The sequence below is a fragment of the Bubalus bubalis genome, chromosome 8 (assembly GCF_019923935.1).
Source record: "Bubalus bubalis isolate 160015118507 breed Murrah chromosome 8, NDDB_SH_1, whole genome shotgun sequence".
NCBI classification, from domain to species: Eukaryota; Metazoa; Chordata; class Mammalia; order Artiodactyla; family Bovidae; genus Bubalus; species Bubalus bubalis.
Genome location: NC_059164.1, coordinates 4,895,032 through 4,918,314, shown reverse-complemented (window position 1 = coordinate 4,918,314; position 23,283 = coordinate 4,895,032). Strand labels below are relative to the sequence as shown.

At 47.2% G+C, this 23,283-nt stretch overlaps 1 protein-coding gene across 5 annotated transcripts in view; it reads right to left on the bottom strand.

The window, feature by feature from the left end:
• GRB10 (growth factor receptor bound protein 10) overlaps nt 1–22,971 on the bottom strand; it is a 218,970-nt gene extending 195,999 nt beyond the window's left edge. For 4 of the 5 annotated variants that reach the window (XM_044946399.1, XM_006073506.3, XM_025290782.2 and 1 more), the window contains exon 1: nt 22,848–22,971. The gene's annotated coding sequence lies outside the window, so the exon portion shown is untranslated. Of the gene's footprint in view, nt 1–22,604; nt 22,816–22,847 lie in introns of those variants that run through there. The other variant, XM_044946397.1, reaches the window with a different exon arrangement.
• Nucleotides 22,972–23,283: the final 312 nt, after the last annotated feature.

The window sequence follows — 23,283 nt, the reverse complement described above, 5'->3', positions numbered from 1 at the left end:
TCCAAAGAAATCCCAGGGCTGATCTCCTTCAGAATGGACCGGTTGGATCTCCTTGCAGTCCAAGGGACTCTCAAGAGTCTTCTCCAACATCACAGTTCAAAAGCATCAATTCTTTGGCGCTCAGCCTTCTTCCCAGTCCAACTCTCACATCCATACGTGACCACGGGAAAAACCATAGCCTTGACTAGACAAACCTTTGTTGGCAAAGTAATGTCTCTGCTTTTGAATATGCTATCTAGGTTGGTCATAACTTTCCTTCCAAGGAGTGAGCATCTTTTAATTTCATGGCTGCAGTCACCATCTGCAGTGATTTTGGAGCCCAAATAAATAAAGTCTGACACTGTTTTCCCATCTATTTCCAAAGAAGTGGTGGGACCGGATGCCATGATCTTCGTTTTCTGAATGTTGAGATTTAAGTCAACTTTTTCACTCTCCACTTTCACTTTCATCAAGAGGCTTTTTAGTTCCTCTTCACTTTCTGCCATAAGGGTGGTGTCATCTGCATATCTGAGGTTATTGATATTTCTCCTGGCAATCTTGACTCCAGCTTGTGCTTCCTCCAGTCCAGCGTTTCTCATGATGTACTCTGCATAGAAGTTAAATAAACAGGGTGACAATATACAGCCTTGACGAACTCCTTTTCCTATTTGGAACCAGTCTGTTGTTCCATGTCCAATGTTCCCTTAGTATCTCTAATTTTCTTGAAGAGATCTCTAGTCTTTCCCATTCTGTTGTTTTCCTCTATTTCTTTGCAATGATAACTGAGGAAGGCTTTCTTATCTCTCCTTGCTATTCTTTGGAATTCTGAATTCAAATGGGTATATTTTTCCTTTTCTCCTTTGCTTTTCACTTCTCTTTTTTTCACAGCTATTTGTAAGGCCTCCTCATACAGCCATTTTGCTTTTTTGCATTTCTTTTCCATGGGGATGGTCTTGATCCCTGTCTCCTGTACAATGTCACGAACCTCATTCCATAGTTCATCAGGCACTCGGTCTATCAAATCTAGTCCCTTAAAAATCTATTTCTCACTTCCACTGTATAGTCATAAGGGCTTGGATTTAGGTCATACCTGAATGGTCTAGTGGTTTTCTGCACTTTCTCTATTTAAGTCTGAATTTGGCAATTAGGAGTTCATGATCTAAGCCACAGTCAGCTCCTGGTCTTGTTTTTGCTGACTGTATAGAGCTTCTCCATCTTTGGCTGCAAAGAATATAATCAATCTGATTTTGGTTTTGGCCATCTGGTGATGTCCATGTGTAGAGTCTTCTCTTGTAGAATGTTTGCTATGGCCAGTGAGTTCTCTTGGCAAAACTCTATTAGCCTTTGTCCTGCTTCATTCTGTACTCCAAGGCCAAATTTGTCTGTTACTCCAGGTATCTCTTGACTTCCTACTTTTGTATTCCAGTCCCCTATAATGAAAAGGACATCTTTTGGGGGTGTTAGTTCTAAAAGGTCTTGTAGGTCTTCATAGAACCATTCAACTTCAGCTTCTTCAGCATTAGTGGTTGGCACACAGATTTGGATTACAGTGATATTGAATGCTTTGCCTTGGAAATGAACAGAGATCATTCTGTCATTTTTGAGACTGCATCCAAGTACTGCATTTCAGACTCTTTCGTTGACTGTGATGGCTACTCCATTTCTTCTAAGCGATTCTTCCCCCACAGTAGTAGATATAATGGTCATCTGAGTTAAAGTCACCCATTCCAGTCCATTTTACTTCGCTGATTTCTAGAATGTCGATGTTCACTCTTGCCATCTCCTGTTTGACCACTTCCAATTTGCCTTGACTCATGCACCTAACATTCCAGTTTCCTATGGAATATAGCTCTTTACAGCATCAGACTTTACCTCCATCCCCCGTCACATGCACACCTGGGTGTTGTTTTTGCTTTGGCTCCATCTCTTCATTCTTTCTGGAGTTATACCTCTACTGATCTCCAGGAGCTTACTGGGCATCTACTGACCTGGGGAGTTCATCTTTCAGTGTCCTATCTTTTTGCCTTTCATGGGGTTTTCAAGGCAAGAATACTGAAGTGGTTTGCCATTCCCTTCTCCAGTGGACCACATTTTGTCAGAACTCTCCACCATGACCTGTCCGTCTTGGGTGGCCCCACAGGGCATGGCTCATAGTTTCACTGAGTAAGACAAGGCTGTGGTCCATGTGATTAGACTGGTTAGTTTTCTGTGATTGTGGATCATGTTGACAAATGCTCAGGAAAGATAAAAGCCATCACTCCCCACAGGGGGCTTCACAGGAAGAAAGACAGTATCAAGACCCAAGAAGGAATTTTCCATTGTGACCAAAACCACCTGCTTCAGCTACGAGATAGTCCTCTTCGCAAACACACGTCACATGTTCCTCCCAGCCCTGGCCCTGTCCTCACGCGCTCCAAGCTCATGGGTTCTCAACACCCTAGGGATGTGCTCTGAGGCTTGCATGTGTCACCTGGATCGTAAACAGATAAATATCTGGTCTTGTTCCAGTTCCTGGTACAGTACCCGTGAAACTCGTGGGAGTGGTGAGTGTCTTTTGTATGTTGATGAGCTGACAGGCGGCTGGGGGACTGGGGTTCCCTAAACAGCTCCAGAATTGGGGCTCACCAAAAGGCCGAGGCACAGTTTGAGGGCTGGAACATGCAGCCTCATCCCATGACCTCTGGTGGGGGAAGAGGGGCTGGAGACTGAATTAATCACCAATGGCCAATGAGTTAATCAATCACACATATGGAATGGAGCCTCCACACAACCCCTGAAGGACAGGGTTCGGGGAGCTTCCTGGTTGGTGAACACTCTGGGGTGCTGAGAGGGGTGCATCCCACCCCCACACCTTAAACTTATGCATCACTCCCATCTGGCTGTTCTGAGCTGTGTCCCGGGGGCCGTGTCAGGCCCTTTAACCTGTCAGGTCTGGTTCTAACTCCAGGCAGATGGTGTCAGAGATGAGCTAAGCAGTAGGACACTCAGCTGGTGCCTGAAGAACTGGAGAACTGATGTTGGGAGGAAACACCTTACATTTGTTGTCAGAAGCGTTGTGAGTAAAAACAGCTTAACCTGACAGCGAAAAACAGGTCCTGTGGCTAAGACTGTCCCGCCCCCACTGCTGGTCTATCCTCCCGCGGAGCTCAGGCCCCCGTCAAGGCCCCTACCCCCTACTCTGTGGGCTCTGAGGTCTCAGCAGGGTCCTTCGTGCCCTCGGGAGGGTGCATGCTTCCTGGCCCTTCAGATCCACCAGCAAAAAGAGGACCAGAAGGAAGAGAAGGCAGGTGCCTCTGCTCCCCCATCACAGCTCAGCTTTTCTACATCCAATAAATAGAGCACCCCCTCTGCCTTCTGGGTCTCTGCTGATTCACTCTCCTTAGCTCCCAACTGCTCTTAGAGGCACCTGAGACCCTTCAGATCCCCCACCTTAAACATGACGTAGGACAGGGCAGCCCATACTAGGCAGGATGCAGGCAGGATGCGCTCAGCCAATGCAGCCAAACTAGATGTCTGAACAGCCCTCCCACGGCAGCCTGGACCATCTTACAGAGCTTCCCCCCCACCCACAGAGGCTGCTGCAAGCCCCCCGACCTGACTCTCCCCGACCCAGCCTAGAACACAGGTCACCTCAGCTGACATGTGGCATGTGGCTCCTGCCATCATCATTTCCACTTTGCACCCATATTTTAAACCCAAAGAGTCTGAGAATGCCAAGAGACCAAAGATCCAGACTTCCCCTTACTTGGCCTCAGTAACTCTGGACCCAGAGACTTCTTCCTTAGGAAAGATTTTCTTAGAAATGATGCTGAACTTCAGAACTCTTCATCCAAGACGTGGCCCTGCAAACAGCGTCCCTTGTCAGAGCCCACGTGGGCTCCACTCCAGGTGTAGAGGAGGGGACCCAGGTCGACCCCTCAGACCTTGGCTGGTCCCCGCCCTGATTCTGGCAAGACGCAGGGCTCTGAGTCCCCTGTTCTCCTTTGCCCCCAACAAATAAGCTACCAAAGGGGGCCCACAGCAGAGGGAAGATGTCACATGTCTGGTATTTCCGAAATGGCCACACGGTTGGGAGATGGGGCTCCCGCTCCCCCGGGGAGCCAGGCACAGACCCAGAGAGCAGGGCAGACAGTGAGAACGCACCTGTGTGCCCACCAGTGCTGACCCTGGTGGTGCTTCCCTCCTGGGGCCTGGGAGCTGCAGACCCCTGGCTGCTCCCGCCTCCTCGGGCTTCCTCAATAGGATTACCACCCCCGAGGCAGCACCCGCGCTTAAGGAGGGGAAAGAGGATCTATTTCTGACCCGAGAACGTGAGATTGACTCTGCTAAATAGGGCAAGGGCCTCCGTAATACCCGTCACCTCTATCCTCAGGTTCCTACTCCCCAGGGAGCCGAGAGGGACCAGTGCCTGCACGCACGTCGTCACCTCGGGGAAGCCCCAGGTGACCCTGCCAGGCTTAGAAAAGGTCCTGTGGACTCAAATGGCACCCAAGTGCCTCCAAACCCAGCACTGACGTACCAGAGCCTACATGAGGCTGTCACAAGGACAGACATCGATGCAGGAGGACTTCTGCACCCTGGGAACCACCCCCAGTGACCTCCAGGGTCTCAAGGAATAAAGAAAGGACAGAACTGTGAGCATGGTGGGGGCAAGAGCAGGTCCTACCTCCAAAAGGCCTCAAACCCCAGGCCTTGGCTGTGACACCCCAAGCTCCAATGTGGCCACCCAGCCGGGAAACAGGGAGAAACACAGCTCTGCCGGTAGACTTAACAGCCCCAAGACCGTCCTGAACCCCAGAGCCCCAGGACTCTCAGGAACATATCACCTTTCCTGCAAAACTCCCCCAGGAAAAGGGAAATGAATGAAGACCTACTGTGTGTCCGGCACCATACAAGGAATCGACTTGCATTTTCCTTTAAGGTTCACAAATCCTGGGAGCAAAGAATCCGCATCCTGGCAGAGTCTGAGTGGGCAGAAACACACCCAGGGGAACAGAGGATGATGAAGCTGGGGTCCCAGAGGGCAATTCTAACCCTTCCACCAACACACACGACCCTGAACAAGGCATCTGTCTCTGAGGGCTCCGGTTTCCCCAGGTACCAAGGGAAGATCCTCTCTCCCCCACTAGCAGGGCTGTCCTGAGGGTCACATGACATGCATTCCTGTAAACTCAGCTTCACAAAGGAAGGAATCACCCCTCACCCAGCGCTTGCTCCACTCCTTTCCAAACAGCAGCACAGGATCCTGGCCCAGCAGTTCTAGAGTCCCGCAGACTCGGCCCCATCACCCCACCCAGCAAGGACAGGACTAGGTCATCAGGGGCCTCGTAACAACCGCCTCAAGGCTGCGTGTTTTATACGGCATTCTCCCAAAAGTCACTTACTCTGTGACTGTTCACATCCCAGTAGTCTGTCTGAAGCATAAAGATCATTCTAAGAAGAAAGGCTTCTAGAGAAATAAAGGACAAAAAGCTGGAAGAGATGCACACCCTCAAAAATTGCAGACTGGTAAACTTCTTCCTTACCAGTAATTGAATGTAAAAAGATTAAACCCTCCAATCAAAAGGCAATGATTGGCAGAATGGAGGGGGAAAAAAAACACACATGATCCAACAATGTTCTAAGACTCAGTTTTAACCCAAAGACGCAATCAGGTTGAAAATAAAATGATGGGAAAGACTATTTCATGCTAATATTAATAAAAAGAGACCTGGAACTACTATACCAACATTAGTCAAAATATACTGTAAGTCAGAACTGTTACAGAAGACAAAGAAGGGCATCATATGTTGAGAAAAGAGCCTCAAAATATATGAAGTAAACACTGACAGAGTGAAGAAAATAGACGCACAGCACTACTGGCTGACACGTTGACATCCCAGGCTCAGTAAGGCGAGGAGCAACCAGACAGACGGCCAGTAAGCAAACAGAAGACCTCGCCAACTCTACAAACCAAACAGCATGGACACAACAGAACACGCCCTTCGGCCACAGGACAACACGTATTTTCCTTAAGTGTACATGGAACATCCTCAAGGACAGACCATATGCTCAGCCAGGGAGAAAGCTTTTCAAGTATGAAAATCTGCAGCCACCATCTTACTTGGTGGTGAAAGACTGAAAGTTTTCCTCAAGAAAAAGAAGATCAGGAAAAGACAAGCATGTCCAAACACTTCAATTTAACACAGCATTGCCAGAGCTATCAGGCAACAAAAAGAAACGAAAGGTACCCCAGTGGCTCAGGTAAAGAATCCGCCTGCAAAGCAAAAGATGCAGGTTTGATCCCGGGGTCGGGAAGATCCCCTGGAGAAGGAAAATAGCAACCCACCCCAGCATTCTTGCCTGAGAAATTCCATGGACAGAGGAGTCTGGCAGCCTATAGTCCATGGGGTAGCAAAAAAGTCAGACACAACTTAGGGACTAAACAACAACAAACTGGAAAGAACTAAAATAATCTCTGCACATGTATCTTATATGTAGTACACCTTAAAAATCAGACACATGCAAGAAATTATGAGTTCATAAATACATCTAAGTTACAAGATATAAAATCAAAATGCAAAATTACCTATGTTTCTATATATTAACAATGAACAATCTGAAAAGGAAATTAAGAAAACAATTTTATTTACAATAGCATCAAGAATAATAAAATAATTAAGAGTAAATTTAAACCAAGAGACAAAAGATCTGTACACTGGAAACTACAAAGCATTTCTACATGAATAAAGAACACATAAATAAAAAGAGTTATCTTGAGTTCATGGACTGGAAAACGTAGTATCAACTGTCAAAACAATCTACAGATTCAATGCAATCCCCATCAAAATCCCACTGGCATTTCTACAGAAAAATTCATCCCCAAATTCGTATGAATTCTCAAGGGACTCTGAATAGCCAAAATAACCTTGAAAAAGAACAAAGTTGGAAAATTCACATTTCCTGATTTCAAAACTTACTACAAAGTAATCAAGACAGTGTAGTATTGGCATGAGAACAGGTACAGGCCAATGGGACTGAACAGAAGGCCCAGAAACCCTTACATATGTGGTGGGTAAATTTTCAACATGATGCCAAGACTGTTAATGGGGAAAGGACAGTGCTTTCAATGACTGAGTCTGGGGAAACTGGATATCCATATGCAAGGAAATGAAGTGACCCTTTACCTTACCACATAAACAAAAACTAGCTCAAAATGGATCAAAGACCTAAACACAAGAGCTAAAACTAGAACTCTTAGAATACATGGGGGAAACATATTCGTAACACTGGATGTAGAAATGACTTCATGGGTACGGTACCAAAAGTAAAGGAAACAAAAGAATAAAATACATAAATTGAAATTCATCAGAATTACAAACTTCTGTGTATTATTGAGACAAGAGAATGAAAAGACAGCCTACAGAAAGGGACACATAGTTACAGATCATATATCTGACAGGGGGTTAATATCCAGAACAGATTAAAAAATGCCTACAACTCAAGAACAAAATGTAAATCAAGACCACAATGAGATATCACTTCATGCCTATTAGGAAGGATGGAAGGGGGGAGAGATATTGGAAATTTCCAATTATTAGTATGGATGAAGCAACTTAGCAGCAGCAGCAGTATGGATATTGGAGAAGGAAATGGCAACCCACTCCAGTGTTCTTGCCTGGAGAATCCCAAAGACTGTAGAGCCTGGTGGGCTGCTATCTATGGGATGGCACAGGGTCGGACACGGCTGAAGCAACTCAGCAGCAGCAGCAGCTGTATGGATGTAGGAGAAACTGAAACACTTGTGCAGGGCTGATGGGAATACAAAATGGTGCAGCCCTTGTGGAAGAGTCTGGATGTCTAGTCAAGAATAATAGCTCTTGTGATATGGATTAACCTTTGAGAAGCACTGAGCTGTGCAGCATCACCACGATACTTGATAAGAGATGACAAGCGATCAGAGTCCAAAGCCCCATGGGACCTGTTAACGCATACGCTGACCATCTAGGGTGCAAGAACTCAAAAATTCCCCAGACCCATTACAGAAGGGAGGATATGGGTGGTGGAATTTTTCAAAAGGCAGAATGAAGAAGTGCCATGTAGAGTGAAGACTGGCGAAGAAGGCAGGCTTACAGAGGGAAAGAGACCAGGGCTGAGACAAGGTCACTTTCTGTGATGGGAAACACCACCTGCCCCACATGCCTGCACAGGGCAGAACTCATGCTGACAGAATAACACGAGCAGGGTCCAAGCCCGGCCCGGCAGCCTCCTGGGGACACAGGTCTTGGCTTTCTCCACTGACTGAGGTCACCTGGGGTTCTCACCTGATGTTAAGACAGGATGGTGCTAAGCAAAGCCTCAACAGCCACAAGGGGCTGCAAGAGGACCATGTATCTTATTGTATTGTTATACAATAAGTAGGCAGGGTTTCCAGACCATTCACGAGCCAAAAGGCTGCAAACCTTTCTGAAAGTGCCAAACAAAAAAGAAACCACTGAAAACAACCTACAGGAACCCAACTAAATGTCAAAGCAGGACTCAGCACGTTTTTATAAATGGAATAAAGTATAAACATATTTATGAATACAATGTGTGGATGGAATACTACTCAGCCATAAAAAAGATGGAAATAATGTCATTTGCAGCAACATGGATGGACTTGGAGGGCATTGTGCTAATGCAAAATAAGTCAGACAGAAAGACAAATACTGCATAACATCACTTATCTGTGGAATCTAAAAAGAAACAAAATCAGAGAACAAACTAGTGGTTACAAGTGTGTTTTGGGGGGTGGGCGGTGGGCAGCAATATAGCGGTGGGGAGGTACAAACTGCTGGGTGTAAGACAGGGTCAAGAATGTGTTATACAACATGAGGAATCTAGCCAATGTTTTGTAACAATGGTAAATTGGAAGTAATTTTTTTAAAAAACTGTACAAAAAATTTAATTTTTTTAAATGGTAAAAAATAAAACAGAATGCCACATATAACAATATAGAGCTAATCACTAAAACCTGTCAGTGAAATTCCCAGATTAAGTAATAGCATCAGTAATAATCGCTCTTACAAGGAAGGTAAAGTGTCCTTTTAGGAGAATTTCTAAAGAAAATAAAACAAAAATAAAGTGAGAGGAAATGCATGCACCTTAGTACACAAAAGTACTGACGTTGAAGCTGAAACTCCAGTACTTTGGCCACCTCATGAGAAGAGCTGACTCATTTGAAAAGACCCTGATGCTGGGAAAGACTGAAGGTGGGAGCAGAAGGGACGACAGAGGATGAGATGGTTGGATGGCATCACCGACTCAATGGACATGAGTTTGTGTAAATTCCAGGAGTTAGTGATGGACAGGGAGGCCTGGCGTGCTGCAGTCTATGGGGTCGCAAAGAGTTGGACATGACTGAGTGACTGAACTGAACTGAACTGACCAGCAGTATGCATGTGACCTGGGAGCTGGACAGTCTGGCCCCACCCAGCTCACTGATCTGGAACCTGCAATGATAACCGCATCCCTCTGAGATCTGTGGGCATGCTGAAGTTTAACAAGTACCATTTTCAGACACTATTAATATTTAACTTGTGGCCATACAGAATTTTCCAACTCCCTCCAGAAAAATAAGTGAAAAACACACACCAGTTTTTTTTTTTAATGGTTGTTATTGTTCATTTGCTAAATTATGTCCTACTCTGCGACCCCATGGACTGCAGCATGCCAGGCTCCTCTGTCCTCCACTATCTCCTGAAGTTTGCTTAAATTCCTGTTCATTGAGTCAGTGATGCTATCTAACCATTTCATGCTCTGCTTCCCCTTCTTTTGCACTCAATCTTTCTCAGGATCAGGGTCTTTTCCAATGAGATGGGTTTTCACATCACGCCAGCCAAAGTATTGGAGCATCAGCTTCAGCATCAGTCCTTCCAATGATTACTCAGGGTTGATTTCCTTTAGGATTGGTTTAATCTCCTTGCAGTCCAAGGGACTCGCAAGAGTCTTCTCCAGCACCACAGCTCAAAATCATCAATTATTCAGCACTCAGCCTTCTTTGGTCCAACTCTCACATTTGTACATGACTACTGGAAAAATCATAGCTTTGACTATATGAACCTTTGTCATCAAAGTGATCTCTCTACTTTTTAATATACTGCCCAGGTTTGTCATAGCTTTCCTTCCAAGAAGCAAGTGTCTTTTAATTTCATGGCTACAGTCACCATATGCAGTGACTTTGGAGCCAAGAAAATAAAATCTGTCACTGTTTCCACTTTTCCCCATTCTATTTGCCATGAAGTAATGGGACTGTACAGTTCTTCTGTGTATTCTTGCCACCTCTTCTTAATATCTTCTGCTTCTGTGAGGTCCATACCATTTCTGTCCTTTATTGAGCTCATCTTTGCATAAAATGTTCCCCTGGTATCTCTAATTTTCTTGAAGAGATCTCTAGTCTTTCCCATTCTATTGTTTTCCTTTATTTCTTTGCATTAATCGCTGAGGAAGGCTTTCTTATCTCCTTGCTATTCTTTGGAACTTTTCATTTAAATAGGTATATCTTTCGTTTTCTCCTGTGCTTTTCACTTCCCTTCTTTTCACAGCTATTTGTAAGGCCTCCTCAGACAGCCATTTTGCTTTTTTGTGTTTCTTTTTCTTGGGGATGGTCTTGATCCCTGTTTCCTGTACAATGTCACGAACCTCTGTCCACAGTTCATCAGGCACTCTATCTATCAGATCTAGTCCCTTAAATCTATTTCTCACTTCCACTGTATAGTCATAAGGGATTTGATTTAGGTCATACCTGAATGGCCTAGTGGTTTTCTGCACTTTCTTCAATTTCAGTCTGAATTTGGCAATAAGGAGTTCATGGTCTGAGCCACAGTCAGCTCCTGGTCTTGTTTTTGCTGACTGTATAGAGCTTCTTCATTTTTGGCTGCAAAGAATATAATTAGTCTGATTTCAGTGTCAACCATCTGGTGATGTCCATGTGTAGAGTCTTCTCTTGTGTTGTTGGAAGAAGGTGTTTGCTATGACCAGTGAATTCTCTTGCCAGAATGCTATTAGCCTTTGCCCTGCTTCATTCTGTACTCCAAGGCCAAATTTGCCTGTTACTTCAGGTGTTTCTTGACTTCCTACTTTTACATTTCCGTTCCCTATAATGAAAAGCACATCTTTTTGGGGTGTTAGTTCTAAAAGGTCTTGTAGGTCTTCATGGAACTGTTCAACTTCAGCTTCTTCAGTGTTACTGGTCGGGGCATAGACTTGGATTACCGTGATATTGAATGGGTTGCCTTGGAAATGAACAGAGATCATTCTGTCATTTTTGAGATTGCATCCAAGTACTGCATTTCGGACTCTTTGTTGACTATGATGGGTACTCCATTTCTTCTAAGGGATTCCTGCCCACAGTAGTAGATATAATGGTCATCTGAGTTAAATTCAACCACTCCAGTCCATCTTAGTTCACTGATTCCTAGAATGTTGATGTTCACTCTTGTCGTCATCTGTTCGACCACTTCCAATTTGCCTTGATTCATGGGAGTTGCTGATGGACAGGGAGGCCTGGCATGCTGCAGCTCCTGGGGTCACAAAGAGTCGGACACAATTGAGCAACTGAACTGAACTGAACTGAATGGGACTGTATGCCATGATCTTAATTTTCTGAATGTTGAGTTTTAAGCCAGCTTGTTCACTCTCCTCTTTTACCCTTATCAAGAGGCTCTCTAGTTACTGTTTGCTTTCTGCCATTAGAGTGGTATCATCTGCATATCTGAATATGAAGAATTGATGCTTTTGAACTGTGGTGTTGGAGAAGACTCTTGAGAGTTCCTTGGACAGCAAGGAGATCAAACCAGTTAATCCTAAAGGAAATCAGTCCTGAATATTCATTGGAAGGACTGATGCTGAAGCTGAAGCTCCAATACTTTGGCTACCTGAATGGACTCATCAGAAAAGACCCTGATGCTGGGAAAGATTGAAGGCAGAAGGAGAAGGGGACAGCAGAGGATGAGATGGTTGGATGGCATCACCAACTCGATTGACATGAGTTGAGCAAGCTCTGTGAGTTGGTGATAAACAGGGAAGCCTGGTGTGCTGCAGTTCATAGGGTCACAAAGAGTTGGACATGGCTGAGTGACTGAACTGAATCTGTATATCTAAGGTTGTTGACATTTCTACCAGAAATCTTGATTCCAGCTTGTGACTCATCCAGCCTGGCATTTCACATAATATACTTTGCACATAAGTTAAATAAGCAGGGTGATAATATACAGCCTTGGTGTACTCCTTGTCCAATTTTGAACCAGTCTGTTATTCCAAGTTTGGTTGTAACTGTTGCTTCTTGACCTGCATCCTGGTTTCTTAGGAGGCAGCTACAGTGGTCTGGTATTCCCATCTCTTGAAGAATTTTCCACAGTTTCTTGTGATCCACAAAGTCAAAGGCTTTAGCATAGTCAATGAAGTAGATGTTTTTTCTGGATCTCACTTGCTTTCTCCATCATTGAACAAATGTTGGCAATTTGTTTTCCAGTTCCTCTCCCTCTTCAAAATCCAGCTTGTTCATCTAGAAGTTCTTGGTTCATGTACTATTAAAGCCTAGCTTGAAAGATTTTGAGCATTACCTTGCTAGCATGTGAAGTGAGCACAATTGTCCAGTAGTTTAAACATTCTTTGGCATTGCTCTTCTTTGGGATTGGAATAAAAATTGACCTTTTCCACTCCTGTAGCCAATGCTGAATTTTCCAAATTTGCTGACATACTGAGTGAAACACTTTAACAGCATCATCATCAACTTTTAGGATTTTTAAGCAGGTCAGCTGGAATTCTGGTATCTCCAGAATGTTTTGTTCATAGTGATGCTTCCTAAGGCCCACTTGACTCACACTCCAAGATGTCTGGCTCTAGGTGAGTGATCACACCATAATCGTTATCCAGGACCTTTTTTGCATAGTTCTGTGTATTCTTGCCACCTCTTCTTAATCTCTTCTGCTTCTTAGGTCCTTATTGTTTCTGTTCCTTATCGTGCCGATCCTTGCATGAAATGTTCCCTCAATATCTCCAATTTTCTTGAAGAAGTCTCTAGTCTTTCCCATTCAATTGTTTTCCCCTATTTCTTTGCACTGTTCATTTAAGAAGGCCTTTTATCTCTCCCTGCTATTCTCTGGAACTCTGCATTCAGTTGTTTCTCCCTTGCCTTTTGATTTTCTTCTTTCATCAGCTATTTGTAAAGCCTCCTCAGAAAACCAATTTGCCTTCCTGCATTTCTTTTTCTTTGGGATAGTTTTAGTCACCACCTCCTGTACAATATTACAAACCTCTGTCCACAGTTCTTCAGGCACTCTGTTTCCCAGAACTAATCCCTTGAATCTATTTATCACCTCCACTGTACAACCATAAAAGGATTTGATTTAGGTCATACCTGGCCTAGTGGTTTTCCCTACTTTCTTCCATTTAAGCCTGAATTTTGCAATAAAGAGCTTGTGTTCCAAGCCACAGTCAGTTCCAGGTTTGAGGTACACTTGATTTACAATACTACATTATTTTCAGATGTAAAACACAGTGGTCAAAATTTTCATAGATTCTACTCCACGTATACTTAGTATAAGGGTTGTGACCTGCTCCAGGAGCAGAGACACGTACCACAGTCAAGGGGTGTATGGTCCCCAGGGCCACTCCTAACTGGACCTGAAGCTCAGCACTTTGCGGCATCATCAAAACCCCTGATCTGCCGGCCTTTCATCCTCACAGAGAACAAAGAGGGAAGGCGCCCACTTCCTGCTCACTCGGCTGGGAGGGAGACGTTTAGCAGTACAAGAGGCAGGACAATAGCTACCTGTGTGCGACGCCTCCAAGGAAATGTCTATCCACACCCTGGCTGGGACTCCTGCTGTCAACCAACAAAGGGCAACTGATCAAAGGGACAGTCCACATGTTAACAGGTGATCTGGCTGAGTCTCTGAAGACGGTGGGCAAGAAGCTCCATCTGTGTTTGGAGCCATCAGCTGGGCTCCATCAAGAACGCGCGATCTCCCCAATGTTTACATCATTCATGGTCCCGGAGGTACTGCCAACGAGGGCAAAGGCTCCCGGACAAAGACAGAGTGTGACCAGATGTGTTTGCCTGAGGCTCTGATGCCAGACTACACGCCACTGAGATTAATCAGATGTCCAGCCAGACCGTTTTCAGCAGAGAAAACTGCTAGAAGCCCCTATCTGCTCCCTTCCCCAGCTGGCTCCCACACCCACCGCCTGCCACTTGGCTCGGAGATAGTGGTTGGGTTTATCTGGGCACAGTTACTACTTGTTACACATTAAACAATGAAGATTAGAAATGGTTACATAATGCCACCGCCCCACAGCTAACGTCCACAGAGGCCATGGGATCCCAACTCTGGGGACAGGATTGCCAGAGACCGGTCCAGGATCCCGGGTTCTGAGAACTCACACCCCTGAAGCCCCTCTGCCGCCAAAAGCCACAGATAGGAGGGTGCGCTGCTGACCACCAGGGCCTGGGCAGGTGGCCCTGGGCTGGCCCCGCCCGGCTAGGGAGTGGACCAGAGCAGAGACCACCGTGGGCTGGACCCCAGCGCATCCTGGTGTCAGCCCGCTACAGGCTGTGCTACAGCCACCGCATGGTCACTGCATGCTGGCACGCAGGGTGCAGGCACCACAGGCAGGGCGCATGCAACTCCGCCCCTAATCAGGAGCCTTCTGAACAGAAAACCAGATCCTGGGGTCTTTGGCACCCCTGTGCTGTGGTTTGTCATTCAGTCATGTCCAACTCTTTGAAACCCCATGGACTGTAGTCAGCCAGGCTCCTCTGTCCATGGGGATTCTTCAGGCAAGAATACTGGAGTGGGTTGCCATGCCTATTGCCAGAGGATCTTCCCAACCAAGGGATCAAACCCAGGTCTCCCCCATTGCAGGCATTCTTTATCCCTAGACACCCCTAGATACAGCCAATCTGCTCTAACTTGGAGAAGCATGGAAGGCATCCCAGCTAGAGTGGGTACCACCCTGCCTCATAAATGCACTGGATAGGACTCACTCCATCATTCCACATGTGCGCACAGAACCCAACAGCAGCCCCCTGGCCTGCTGTCCTAGGCACACTCCTCTGCTTCAGGGGGAGGGTACTTCTAAGCTGGCCAAGGTGCACCGTGAGATCCAGGACCACACTCCACGTGACAATGAATGGTCCACGACCTTGTAGCCTCTGGATCCCTGGTTCTCAAGGCTCTTCCAAACAACCCCTTCCTCCCTCCATTATCCCATCTGCTTCCCTCTATGCCACCTCCACCCTGATGGACAAGGACACACTGGCCACTGTCAGATGCCAAAGTCCTCCTTACCCACCCTCAAAGCCCTGCAGAGCCCTACGTGTGGGGAAGTCTGAGTCAGACACATGACTGGGCACCTCAACTCTCCTCACACCTCTGGGGCCCATGTGACCACCAAGGCCAGCCAGTTCTAGTTTTCCAGGGTCATATCTGCCCCCAAAATATCAGAGCAAGAATAGCAGGGACGGGAAAGGCTATTTCTTGAAGTCACAAGTTTAAAGCTATTGGATGTCATGGAGAAAGCAGGGCTCTATTTTAAAATGATCGAGGAACTTCCCTGGTGGTCCAGTGGGTAAGATTCCAAGTTCCCAATGCAGGGGCCCAGGTTCAATCCCTGGTCAGGGAATTAAATCCCACATACCACAACTAAGAGTTTGCAAGCTGCAACGTAAGAGCTTGAGTTGCCACAACAAATGAAGATCCCACCTGCCATTAAGCAAGACCTGGCACAGCCAAACACAGGACAGTTAAAAAAAAAAAAGATACAAAGAAAATAACACACTACATGTAAGCAGGTCCTGTGCTAATCACTTCATATACATTCCACATATATAACCATACACACACAAATGCAAACACAGCCCTGAAACAAAGGATGACGAAGGCCAAGAGTAAGCGACTTGCATGAGGTGTCCAAGCAAGTGCTCCCTACCAGAGCATGTGGTAGGAAGGGCTGGGAGCTGTCCATGGCCCTTAGAACAGTAAATTCAGATGTGGTGCCACGGTCGGTCACAGGTATGGGGAGCGGCCCACTGGGGTGCCGTGTTCAGATGCAGAGAAGCCGCCAGCGTGCAGCTCCCGGGACAAGCAGTGAAAAGAGTGGGTGAAGACGAGCAGAAATTCACCCCAGGAGGATGGGGCCTCCTGGTGATCAAGACTCTGTTCTTTCAATATTTTGGTCCAAAAAGTAAACTCTAAATAAAGTAAAAATAATAATAATCAAGAAATAAAGAGGTCCTTAGAAATTAACAATGAAAACAAAAATTTTAAATCCAGTTAAAAGCCAAGCTGATATACTCTACAACTTAAAAGAACTCAACGAAATAAAAGATAATTAGAGAACAAGTCCAGCAGCTAACCATGAAATAAAAGTGATTCTAGGGAGAAGGCAATGGCACCCCACTCCAGTACTCTTGCCTGGAAAATCCCATGGACGGAGGAGCCTGGCAGGCTGCAGTCCATGGGGTCGCTAAGAGTCGGACACGACTGAGCGACTTCACTTTCACTTTTCACTTTCATGCATTGGAGGAGGAAATGGCAACCCACTCCAGTGTTCTTGCCTGGAGAATCCCAGGGACGGCAGGGCCTGGTGGGCTGCCGTCTATGGGGTCGCACAGAGTTGGACACGACTGAAGCGACTTAGCAGCAGCAGCAGGAAGAAAGAAGAGAAGACTGGGAAAGAGGAAAGAAATTAAAGAACTAATTTTAAAAATGGTCCCCAAGGATCGGAGTCTCCAGCTTGAAAGAGCCTTGATGTGCTCTGGACAATACATATAGATGCCCAACAAGGCATAGCTACAAGGAATTTTTGAATAAAGACACAAAGAGAAAATCCTACAAGTTTCCAGACATGGAAAAAATAAATGAATAAAAGATAAATAAAACACTGAAAAGTGAAGGGTTATAATAAGGACATTTTTGGACAAGCAGTGTCTCAAAAAACTTGCATGCATCTCTTCTTTGGAAGCTATTATGAAATGCTCTCCATCAAACTGTGGGAAGAAACCACGAAACAGGAATCAAGAGAGCCAAGAGAAGAACAAAGGGCCCGCCCGGGACCATGGAGGAGGAGACGGGGATAGAGCTGAGCAGGGAGGCTGGAGGGCAGCCAGGGCCCTGGGGACAAAAGGCACACGAGAGACTGTTTCCCAGAGACACAACTAGCTGGATACCTCAAGGTGTCCAAGAGAATATTTGCACACCTGTGTCGGCTTGGAGTGGGGTTTGGGGTAGGGAGTGGTAAGTACATAAACTACCAAGCAAAGGCAAATACAACTCCAGAAGAAAACAAGACGTCCTGGAAGACAGAGAAAGTGATCCCAGCACACGCGGCTGGACCACGGCAGCCTTTAGGGCTGTCACCACGGCAGCCGCAGGGTGTGCTGGTCCAGCCACTCTCACCAGGGACGACGGGAGCCAGGATGTACAGGTCAGGATGTGAATGAGACGGAGGTCCACTCCTCACCTTCCAAGAAGGGTAAAAGAATCCCACACGAAGCTGAGCTTTGGGTGGGTGGGGGAGAAAGACAGGTGGTAAGGAACTGCAGTACATTATTAAACATCTGCTTAGAAATACGGAGATGAATACAGAAAATGTTGATAAGCCTGGTTACTTCTGGGGAACTGACTCTTCAAACTACGTACATGTATTGCTCTGATTAAAAAAAAAAAACTAAACTTCAAAAATCTGCCCGAGGTATTGAGGGATTAGAAAACTCCTGACCCTTTAAATGGACACAACTTGTGTGGGTAAGCCAGGCCAGGAGAGTGGAAGACAGGGCCCCAGCTGGGAAGAGAAGGACACGACACAGGCCAGGGGTGTCCACCGCGGCCCTGCAGGCCCCGGGGTGGGGAAGGGCCAGGCCAGGTCTGCAGTTAGGTGATGACCAAACCAGGGAGAGAGAAGCCACCCTGACTTACCCCTCCTCCACTGGGAGATGCTAAGAGGTCTCATGCACTCCTTCATCTATAGAAACATCCTGGCAGGGTCCCATGAAACCTACACAGTTCTTCAGAGGAACCCAACAGCATTTTGGAGCAAGAAACCTGGAGACTTTGGGGTGACACACCCACAATCTGTGCTGGTCCACACAGGACATCACCCAGCTCAACCTCCCAGCCAACAGGAAGATTCCCCAAGCAGGGTCCCAGATTTCATGCCGGCATCACCCTCAGACTTGACGAGACCTCCTATGCACATGACGTGTTCAGTCGCTTCAGGCATGTCTGACTCTTTGCGACCCCGTGGACTGTAGCCCACCAGGCTCCTCCATCCATGGGATTCTCCAGGCAAGAATACTGGAGAGGGTTACCATTTCCTCCTCCAAGGGATCTTCCCCATCCAGGGATGGAACCTGTCTCCTGTGCCTCCTGCATTGGCAGACAGGTTCTTCACCACTGAGCCCCCCAGTAATTGTGTGCATGATGCTACCGTACAAACCCCTGAATGGAAACGCTCCTCAGTTTGTAGCAGCTTTTTGGTCAAGATGAGTTTCTTGGAGCAGGAAATCCTAAGATTATTACTGATACAGGATATAATTAAAGTCTTCATATTAAAGTGTGTTCACAACTCATAAAAGACTGGAAGAAAACACTCCCAGGGACGAAAGTTTCCCCAAAAAATAAACCAAAAGCCCAGCAGGTGGGAGAAGTGAGTACTCGCAGGGTCTCTCCCCTCCCAAGCATCTCAAATTTGATCCAGGTGGCTGGGGGTCCCTTGCTGTTGGCAGCCACGTGACAGAGGGTCTCCAGGTACCTTCTGGGTTCTCTCCTGCAGAGTGAGACAACGGTGAGCTCGCAGCCAGGGCCAGACAGGCAGGCTGCCGGGCAGTGCCAGGGGCAGTGCGCAGACAGCTGAAGAGCCCAGCCACCCAACGCAGTTTCAGCTGCAGTGACGGTGAAGAGGGCAAAAACACAGCAAACTCTTTCCAGGCCACGTGCTTTCTGAGCCTGTGCTACCAGGCGAGATTGCAGCTGTTAGTACCCAGGCCCGCTGACCTGGCTCCAAGACCCAGCTGGACTTCTGGAAGATGCGAGGCTGCCAACAGCACCGTCCCAGACACGGTGCAGGAGCCACTTGGACAGGCAGCCCATCAGGATGTGTGGTTCATGTGCATTTCAGTCCCAGCTGAGCTAGGTGTCTCTGCAGACTCCAGACACCAAGCACCCTGGGGTCTTAAAGACAGACGCCACCAGGCCCCGAGTACCTGCGCCCAGCAGTCTCCATGCAGGCGTCCAGCATCACAGCGTGTCTGAGCCTGTGTATCTCAGCCACTGCAAAAGTCTTGTTCCTGGTCACAAAGAACCAATTTTTGACATCTGCTCTTCCCCATGGTCTGGTTCTAGTGGTGTATGGCCAGGCGAGGTCTCCATCCCACCCTCTACCTCTGCTCATAGCATACTACCCATGGGCTGCTCTGAGGCCAAGAGAGGCTTCTCACTCACAGTGACTGGTGCTGAAGGCAGAATTCAGCCAGTGACACAAGCAAGGTTTTGTACAGCTAATGGGTCCAGAATCAAAAATACAAAAAAAGTAGTCTTCTTTCTAATTAATAGAGAGAGACCTTGTAAATTAACAGAAAGCAGCATGACCCAGCATGCAAGCTGTTCTAAGGCAGGCTTAGGGTCACAGACGCAGCATCTCTGAGCTCTCACCACATACCAAGGTGCACACGACCCCAGAGGCACCCCACCTTCCCTGCAGGTCGGCACCCCTGTGACTCCTGTTCTACCCATGAGCTAGTAAAAGCTAGCTCAATGAGCTCGCCCAGCTGCTCAAAGACGACCAGGAGTCCAGCTGAGGCAGAGTGCCCAGTGGGGTCATCAGTAGCGTCCAGCCACCTGGGCAAAAGCAGAAAAGAGCAACATGATGGCAAAGGAGATGCTAAAACACACAGTCCAACCTGGCAGAGGAAGCCCAAATGGAAACCCCTCAAATCAGGGGTCTGAACAATCAAGGAAATCGCGCCCCAAGCCAGATGTAAAGTCACTGGTGGAAAAACAGGAGCAATATTCGAGCTTTCCCAGTCACACCCAGTCATGACCCACTAACTTCATCCTATGCGTCTGGGCAGGGATTCTAAAGCAAGACTATGACTTATTTCTACCTCAACATCCACCCTTTTCCCAGATCAACAAAAGAGCACTCAAGCAGGCCAGGCTCTGCTTATTCTCAAGCCCACCTCTCCCACTAGAGGAGCAAAAAGGGGTATCTCCTCAGAGTTGTCTTATCCCCAAAGCAGAAAGTCATGAGCACTCATTTCTAACTCTGGGGTGATTTTTGATGGCTTTTTTTGGTCTCAAAAACAGTCGTCCCATTTTTCCTTATGTTATTACAGAAAAGCCAACAGACTGGTGATTTTAAGCCTTACCTGCTCTCATCTCCTTACAGTCAACAAGACATGATCATCAGGAGCACGGACACCTAACAGAGAAGGTGGGGGAACAGACAGTTCCCCAGAAACGTGCCATGAAGCATTAACACAATGTACATGCCAGCCAGCGCCTGAACGGATGGGATCAGTTTTACACCCATTGGGGCAAAAACATTGTTGACGGTTCCCAGGTCCCCAAAGCACCCATTTGCCCACCAAGTCGCTTGTCTGTTCTAACATCTTCCTTAATCTTCCAAATGGCCAGTTAAGCAAAAGATAAAGACAGGTGAAATAAAGTCTCAACAAGCAGAAAAAGTTTTAGTGAAATTATGAACATATGACTGACTACATACATGAAAAGCAAAACAAATGTTTTCTCTTTATAGATCCACATGATTCCACGTTGGTTTGACAGCATGAGAAACTGACCAAGGCATCACACCCCAAGCCGTAAACACACACACTTCCTCCCACAAAGCAGGACAGAACTCCCTACAATCAGTGTCAGAGTTCTGACAGGCAGACCAGCCAACCACCTTGCATGGCTCTTTGCACCAGCGGTTAAGAGTTGGACAGAATTCCAAGGAAATAAGTTCCTTAAACTATGTCATCTTGAAAGTTTTATCAGCTATACCAACCTAGAATTTCTAAAGCTATAAGAGGAAGGTAAAGACACAGTGGGTGTCTTTGTTCATGCAGGAGCTTGGTTTCTATACATTGACAAGTCTTAGAACAGCCTCATCATCCAAAGCAAAAGTTTGAGAGTCTGGCTTTGTTCCCCTCTCCCGTTTGAGGGTCAATGGCCACAGAGATGGTCACTGTAACTGGGCCAGGCCTGTCCAGGTTCGGATCCTGGCAGCTACCACGCTACAAGCCCTGGCATGAACCTGCCCAGCTCCAGGTTCCTAGTCCACAATGAAAGGCATTTTGCCCAGTCCAAAAGCTGTACACACCACAGGCAATACCCAGCAGATGACTTTAGCGGGGCACAGCTTTTATTAAAACACAGTTCTTATTACAGTAAACATAACCACCATATCAGACTCATGACTTCGTGGTATCAAAATTTCCTTCCAAAACAAATGCGTATCTAAGTACAAAAAGTGAGCGGACAAAAGAAAGCAATAATAACAGCCTAGTGATAGGGCAGGTATCCAGGAGCCACGGGAATGGGAACAGAGTCTGCTGGTTCTCCGGGTGTGTGACCGTCCACCGGCCCAGGGACGCTCCTAGGGCCATTTCTCTTTTAGATGCAAAGAAGCCTGAACCACAGAGAACTAAAAAAAAAAATAGCTCTGGCATTTGCCAGCCATGTGTTTGGACATGCAATTTTTAACCTTCTGAGCCTGGGTTTGTGCATGTCTGAGTCTTTGCCACCCCACGGACTATAGCCCACCTCCTTGGTCCATGGGATTCTCTAGGCAAGAATACTGGACTGGGCTGCCATTTCCTACTCCAGGGAATCTTCCTGACCAAGGAAGATGACTCAGGGCCAAACCGGAGTCTCTTACATCCATCTCCTGCATTAGTTGGTGGGTTCTTTACCACTACCGCCACCTGGAAACCCAAGCCTCAGTTTCCAAACCTGTAAAATGGGGATCAGCAGGCTGCAGAGGATTAAAAGTAATCAGGCTTTGAACGTGTCCCATAGACAGTGAAATGCCACACAAGTATCCCTTGCTGCACTTCTCAGTTACTTCCCAGTTGCTGGGTGTGTGACTGTCCTCAAATTCCCTCCCCGTGATCTGGGGATTGGCCTTCTCTTTCAAATGTTTCCAGTAAAACTCAAATATTATATGCAATAATCCTAGAGTTCTGATTCTTAATCAGAAAACCTAGTCATCTAGAACCATTCCTGGAAACACTTTGGTTTCAGAGCTTATTTCCTAAACAAAATACTAACCTAAAAGACACCACCATCGCCAGAAGTCAGAACTTCTTTGGCCACAGAAACCTAGAACCTATCTATTTTTCCTCCTGGAAAGAACGAAGGAATCAGCGAGTCAACTCCTATGAAAAACGTCCGGCTTGGTGCTGTAAACCCTAGTCAACGCCTGTTGCTGTGTTAACATGTGTTCTTAGTAAAACTGCGCGAAACGTTAGAGAAAACACCACTTCGGAAACTCGGGGGCTCCGAACCGCTGAATCAGCATTTTCAGAAACAAAGTGTTCTGGGTTAGGCCTTGTAAACAGCAGCAAAGAGCAAGTTGTGCAATAACGCGTGTTTACTCACGAGCGCTACTTGTTTGGGTCTTTTCTCCGCATCTCTTGAATGAAGCTGGGGACAACGTTTGCAAGAAAGCTTTCTCTACAAGGAATGCATCAGAAAGATCCGGGCCCGGGCAAAGTCACCTGTGGCTCCCCTACGTGACCCACCGTCTCACCGAGACAAATGACAGAAAGTTGGCGTTTCTTCCAACCCCAAGACAAGAAAAACACAATAAAAAGTAGAGAATGTCTCATTTCCATAACGCACATGCTCCAGGGCCGTCCTCAGGCAGGCACGGGGAGAGGCGATCCAGAGGCCGAGAGTTGCATCAGAATCGCCTTCGGAGAACCGCACGGCTCTTATCACGTTTCACCGGCTGGCGGGCCGCTAACCCGCGAACCCTCAACTTAAGGTTAGGCCCTGGGGGCGGGGAGACGGGTCGCCAGCAGAACCAAAGGGAAAGATCCCAGTATCTGGCTCGCTCCGGCACCGGAGGGTCCGGCCCCACCGCCAGAGCACCGGCGCACCGGGGGCTGCAGGGGCGCGCGGAGCCCACCCTCCAGGCGATCCGGGAGCGCGGCCTTGGCCCTGACCGCCCGGCGGCGCAGCCCCCACCCCGGCCCGGCCCGTGAGCCGCCGGCGTCGGACAGGAGGGCTCCCGAGGGCGCCGCCCGGGCTCCCCGGTTCCCCGGGGTCGCCGACG